Below are 6,385 nucleotides of genomic sequence, written 5' to 3'. Positions count from 1 at the left end.
TTCTTGCAGAGAAATATTATTGTTCTGCTGCAGTCACAGGTTACACATTAACAACCTGCTCTTGTCTTTTCCTAGTTGTCTTGCTACAGCCCAATATCTCTCTGTGCTCCAAATAGAGGGATGTTCTGGGGACTTCAGGGGCCACAGCTTCTCCATCACCTGCTCCATTCAGCCACAGTATCCTGGAGGCCTCTTCTATCGGGACTTCTCTGGGTCCAACAGGACTGAAACTACGCCAGCAGTCAACCACTCTGCCTCCTTTTACTTCCCTGTTGCAGAGTATACAGATGAGGGCAACTACAGTTGTGTTTGAGGTTATTGTCTCCACCCTGTCATTCCATTCTACCAACAGAGTTGCTGACAGTCAGCATTCAAGGTAAAATACGTTTTAGTTTCATGTTTCTCAAGTGAAAAAAATATAGATATTATCAGTCCTTTCAGTCATGCAATATTTTTTTAAAGACCAATGTTTTACATTGCAGAAGAATTTGATAGCTATACGAATTCTGAAATGTAGATTTCTGAAAGATGTTGAATATGGTGTTGTTTCTCTCCATAGCATCCATAGTCCCCATTATTAGTGGGCTACTGCTCCTCTTGCTGCTGCGCGTTCCTTGTCTAGTCTGGAGGAAGATAAGCAACAGAGAACAGACAATGATAAACCCAAGAGAAAGTAAGCTCTAGCTCCTCTTATCAGGATTTAGATTAGGGTTGCAAAATACCCAGGTTTTTAAGAACCTGGATAATCTGGAATAAATGTTACATTTCTTGAAAACCTGGACATTTTGATTACCGTAATTTTTCCACCTTCATTTTGTTATGATTTTGTACTGTTTATGATATCTATTTCCTGCTTATATTCACTGATGTCATTTATATGAATTAAACTGATAAATGCCTCGGCTGCCATTAACATGAACACACATGGAAACACCGTGGGTGCAGCGAGTGAGGAAAATGATGAAGAGGACGATGTCAACGCAGAAGCCTTTGTCAACAAGAGCAAAGATGAAGACTTGAAAAAAGGATGCCGTGCAGGAATGTATGTGAAAAGGGAGTTTACCACGAAAAATGATTCAAAAAATGTCTGCAGTTATGAAAGGATAACCTGTGCCAAGATCCTGACTTGAAGTCCAGGCATGTAACTCAAATGTTTGTATTCATCCTCAGGAATGCTCCAGGAGCCATGAACACGTGTGGAAACAACCAGAGGAAGGACCGGAGGCAGGTGAGGAAGATGAGGACGTCTATGAAAATCCAAATACCTTCACATGGATGGATGATGCTGAAGACATGTACGATGAAGACAACTTACTCTTTAGACCAGGAGCAGAAGATGACAACATATATGCAAACTATGAGTGAAGGCCTTGTAATAGGCATGTTGATGCAGAGATATTGATAACATGAGAGGCTTGAAAGGTTAGCTTTGTAAGTTGAATTATAAGGGCCTAAAAGAACAACTTTTTCATTAGTAGATAAGAGTAAAGGCTTTGTTCGAATTTGAATTTCAATGTGCATTTTTTGTGTATGTGATTTCCAGTTGTATTCTTGCCGGTAATTATATGCGTTTTCTGACTTGACTAACACATCCATTTATCTTTTTTTGTTATCTTTTTTAATACATATTATTTACTTGAGATTCAAAAGAGTGATTTTTCTTGATGCATTGGCTGAACATAATGTTTGTTTTTAAAATGTTCCACCTTAAAAAAATATATATTAATGCTTTAGACTAATTCTTCTATAATATTCAGTGTGCTGTCAAATAATAATCCAGGTAGAACTCTTTTGGGTTCCTTGTAGAATCATCTGTGTAAAGGGTTCTACATGGAACCAAAAAGGGTTCTTCAAAGGGTTCTCCTATGGGGATATAGGAGAACTCAAGGTTCTAGATAAAAAATTGCTTTCTGGCAAAATGAAAATACATTTGTACTGTATGTATAAAATCTATTTCAGTGTACATTTTTGATTACTGTGTGTGTGTGGCTTTAAAGAACATGAAATTCAAGCTTCAAAGTTCTACGGAAATGGTTTTGAAAATATGTGGAGATTTAAATACTGTACAACTGTATGGTCAACATTTAGAAATAGATCTCTGGATGCAAGAGGCCCAAACTGACCCTGACCAACAACTCTAATTTTGAAGAAACCTATAAAGCAGAGGATGTGATTAATGCAGGTCTTATTATATCCACTAGGGAGAAATGTTGTCACATCGTTCATTATGTCAAACACACTACATACTGTGCGATCTCTCTCTCTCTCCCTCTCTCTCCCCCTCACACACACACACACACACACAGGGGTCCTCCAAATTAGCAACCAAGTCATCGGTGCGGTGCCCGACATGCAGCAGCGAGACAGCCTCCGAGCGAAACCCATTCTTGACTGGTGTTGACATTTATTCACTTATTGAGGCTTTACTTCTCCAGCCTGGCTGACACACTGTCTGGAGCACAAGCTGCTTTACTAGGTTGAGAGAGAACAGCAGACATGAAGAAACGAAGGCTGCCTAAAGACAATAATCCCAACTGGAGCCACTACAGAGAGACAACCATATTGCTCTTCCATACTGTTTGCCAGGGACAATAATTCGTCCTTGGCATTTTATCCACACCAGCGCCGACTACTGTTCGCGCCGCCAACTCACCCCGGAGTGGTGCCCAAACCCTATCAGCCACTGCCCAGACAAAATCACAAACCTACATCTACACCAGGCTTCAGCCTTCTGTATGACATTCAGCATCCACTCCAAGTTAGACTTAGACACAGTCAGAAGTGCTGACACACAACATTGGCAGCACAGTACAGCATTTCTGTACCAGTGACTGGCGAGACATGGTTCTCCTCCTCTTTTTTAACAAGCTCATATTTAAAGCAAATACAATATGTAAAAGCCCCACTGGAGATAGAACGCACAACTATAACTGTGCCTCTGCACTAGCCGTTTTGTTTGCCTCCTTGTTATGCTGTCTGTCTCAGCATCTTGTCTGCTGTCACTCGATGCTATTTCTTGTTCTGTGTCTGCCTGTCTGCTTAAACCTTATACGTATCTATTCAATCAGATCCGCTTTAGCCAACATCCTCATAGCTGTTGTTTTGGCGGTGTTGGGGGTGGTACTGTGTTAGAGCTGTCAAATCCACAAGCGGCTCCTGGTATTATACCTAAAGTGGACATTGCCATTGGCTGCACAGAGTCGCATTAAGAGAAATCCCATGTGTACAATTTAGAACACTGGAATCTGAGATGTAAATTTACACTTTGAAAAAGCTGATACATTATTTTGCTGAATGATTATGTATTTGAGCAAAATTATTTATATATAGCCTACACTTTCTCGTTCTGAACTTCAAATGCGAGTGGGAAGGGTGTGGCTTTGTGACAATAATCAAGAGCAGCTGCTCCCCGATTTGACAGCTGCAGCACTTACACCTCCGACACCGACAAAACATCAGCTATGAGGCCATCACCAGTTAACACTATCTGATTGAATCTGGACCTTAGGCTATATTGCAAATGAGTGCACATCATATGTGTTCACCTGAATCAACACCTATCCTAAGTGTTAATTACTATTACAGGCCTCCAGACTATCATTTTCCACTGATGTCACTGGTGCCACTTACTTTTACAGTTGGTGGCACCAGCCCGTGATTTGGGTCTGACCAAATCATAAGTAATTCTCTTATAAGGTAATTCATAGACTACTGAGGTATTCATGAAATAAGTGGTTTCATCTAACACATCCAAGTAGGAATACAAGTTTCAAGATATTTTGATGTGCAACATAACCCAGTGATTGCCATGATTTGTGAGTTCACAATTAGACTATAGTTGCTATATTTTACTGTCAAAATAGGACTCCATAATTTCCTGATTTATTTTTGTTCAATAGAGATCAATTACATGTTTATATATGCACAGTGCATTCGGAAAGTATTCAGACCCCTTCACTTTTTCCACATTTTGTTATGTTACAGCCTTATTCTAAAATGAATGACATTAAAAAATGTTCTCATCAATCTACACACAGTACCCCATAATGACAAAGCGAAACAGTCTTTTAGGATATTTAGCAAATTTATTCAAAATACATTTTAAACGGACGAAGTTTGGAACCACCCAGACTCTTCCTAGAGCTGGCTGCTCAGCCAAAATTAGCAAACGGGGGTGAAGGGCCTTGGTCAGGGAGATGACCAAGAACCCGATGGTCACTCTGACAGAGCTCCAGAGGTCCTCTTCGGAGATGGGAGAACCTTCCAGAAGGACAAAAATCTCTGCAGCAGTCCACCAATCAGGCCTTTATGGTAGAGTGGCCAGGCAGAAGCCACTCCTCAGTAAAAGGCACATGACAGCCCGCTTGGAGTTTGCCAAAAGGCATCTAAATGACTCTCAGACCATGAGAAACAAGATTCTCTGGTCTGATAAAACCAAGATGGAACTCTTTGGCCTGAAAGCCAAGTGTCACGTCTGGAGGAAATCTGGCGCCATCCCTACGGTGAAACATGTTGGCAGCATCATGCTACAGTGTAACGCTAGGGCGTAGTGGGTGCAGAGTCAGGAGCAGGAGGCAGAGAATGCAGGGTAGTGTTATTTATTTAACACACAACGGCAAAACACAAGCCGCCCCAACAGCGAACTACAGCGCACACCAAAACCAACGTGCCCAAACACATGGGACAAAAACAGGTCGGCGCAACATACGCACTCGCACTTCAAAAATACAAATGAGCGTGCATACACAAGCAATACAGTACCAAACAATCCCGCACAAAGAGCAGGCGGGCCTCCTGGCTAAAATAGCCCAGCTAATCAGCCCAAACCAAAAACAGGTGCACACAATCAACAAAAAGGGGGAAAAGGAAATCAGTGGCAGCTAGTAGGCCGGCGACGACGACCGCCGAGCGCCACCCGAACAGGAGGGGGAGCTACCTATGGTAGGAGTCGTGACATACAGCAATGTTTTTCAGCAGCAGGGACTGGGAGACTAGTCAGGATCGAGGGTAAGATGAATGGAGCAAAGTACAGACAGATCCTTGATAAAAACCTGCTCCAGAGTGCTCAGGACCTCAGACTTGAGCGAATGTTCAACTTCCAACAGGACAAAGAACCTAAGCACACAGCCAAGACAATGCAGGAGCGGCTTTGGGACAAGTCTCTGAATATCCTTTAGTGGCCCAGCCAGAGCCCAGATTTGAACTCGATCGAACATCTCTGGAGAGGCCTGAAAATAGCTGTGCAGCGACGCTCTCCATCCAACCTGACAGAGCTTGAGAGGATCTGCAGAGAAGAATGGGAGAAATTCACCAAATACAGGTGTGCCAAACTTGCAGCGTCATACTCAAGAAGACTCGAGGCTGTAATCGCTGCCAAAGATGTACTGAGTAAAGGGTCTGAAATCTTAGTTAAATGTGATATTTCAGTTTTTAAACCTGTTTTTGCTTTGTCGTTATGAGGTATTGTGTGTAGATTGATGAGGATAAAAAGCATTTCATCAATTTTAGAATAAGGCTGTAAAGTAACACAATGTGGAAAAAGTCAAGGGCTCTGAATACTTTCCAAATGCAATGCAATTAAGCAGCATACCACCCTGCATCTCACTGCTGGCTTCCCTCTGAAGGTTCCCTCTGGTCCTGGTCTGTCCTCAGATGGGAGACCAGATGCTACTGGAAGTGGTGTTGGAGGGCCAGTAGGAGGCACTCTTTCCTCTGGTCTAAAATTAAAATATCCCAGGGCAGTTATTGGGGATATTTTCCTGTGTAGAATGCCATCTTTCAGATGGGACATTGAACGGGTGTCCTGACTCTGAGGTCACTAAACATCCCATGGCACTTATTGTAAGAGTAGCGGTGTTAACCCCGGTGTCCTCGCTAAATTCCCAATCTGGCCCTCACGCCATCTAATCATCCCCAGCTTCCAATTGGCTCATTCATCCCCCCTACTCTCCCATGCAACTATTCCCCAGGTCGTTGCTGTAAATGAGAATGTGTTAACAGTCAACTTACCTTGTAAAATAAGGTTGAAATAAAACAAGATTATGTGCACTAACTAATATCATAGGCTAATTCATTTGGGTTTCAACATCTGAAGAACTAAAAACACATCGCTGCATTGCTGTCTCTAAGTATAATAGCCACTGCTAGTAGTCATGTATTCATCCAACAGTAAATTGAATGTCCTAAAAAATGTTGCAGTTGTAGGCTACTACCCATGACTTCAATATCTCAAATATCTTGGTTGTAAAATAGATGCTACTGAGATGAATATGGAGAGTTGAGAAATACATAATTATACCTACAGAAAACTGAGGCCCTCCGCTCTTCGACAAGGGGACGAAGCTTGTTGTGTGTTTAGAATATTTTTTTTTCTCTCTCGAGCACA

General features: G+C 42.1%; 1 long non-coding RNA gene across 1 annotated transcript; it reads left to right on the top strand.

The window, feature by feature from the left end:
* Positions 1-27: 27 nt before the first annotated feature.
* On the top strand, positions 28-1,972 carry LOC106607472 (uncharacterized). Its single transcript, XR_014392688.1, has 3 exons — positions 28-376; positions 560-1,042; positions 1,171-1,972. It is a non-coding gene; the product is annotated as an uncharacterized LOC106607472 (long non-coding RNA).
* Positions 1,973-6,385: the final 4,413 nt, after the last annotated feature.

The sequence above is a fragment of the Salmo salar genome, chromosome 06 (genome assembly GCF_965601325.2).
Source record: "Salmo salar chromosome 06, fSalSal1, whole genome shotgun sequence".
In the NCBI taxonomy this organism is placed as follows: domain Eukaryota; kingdom Metazoa; phylum Chordata; class Actinopteri; order Salmoniformes; family Salmonidae; genus Salmo; species Salmo salar.
The sequence above is the reverse complement of the archived record's forward strand: the minus strand, read 5'-3'. Positions and strand labels throughout refer to the sequence as shown.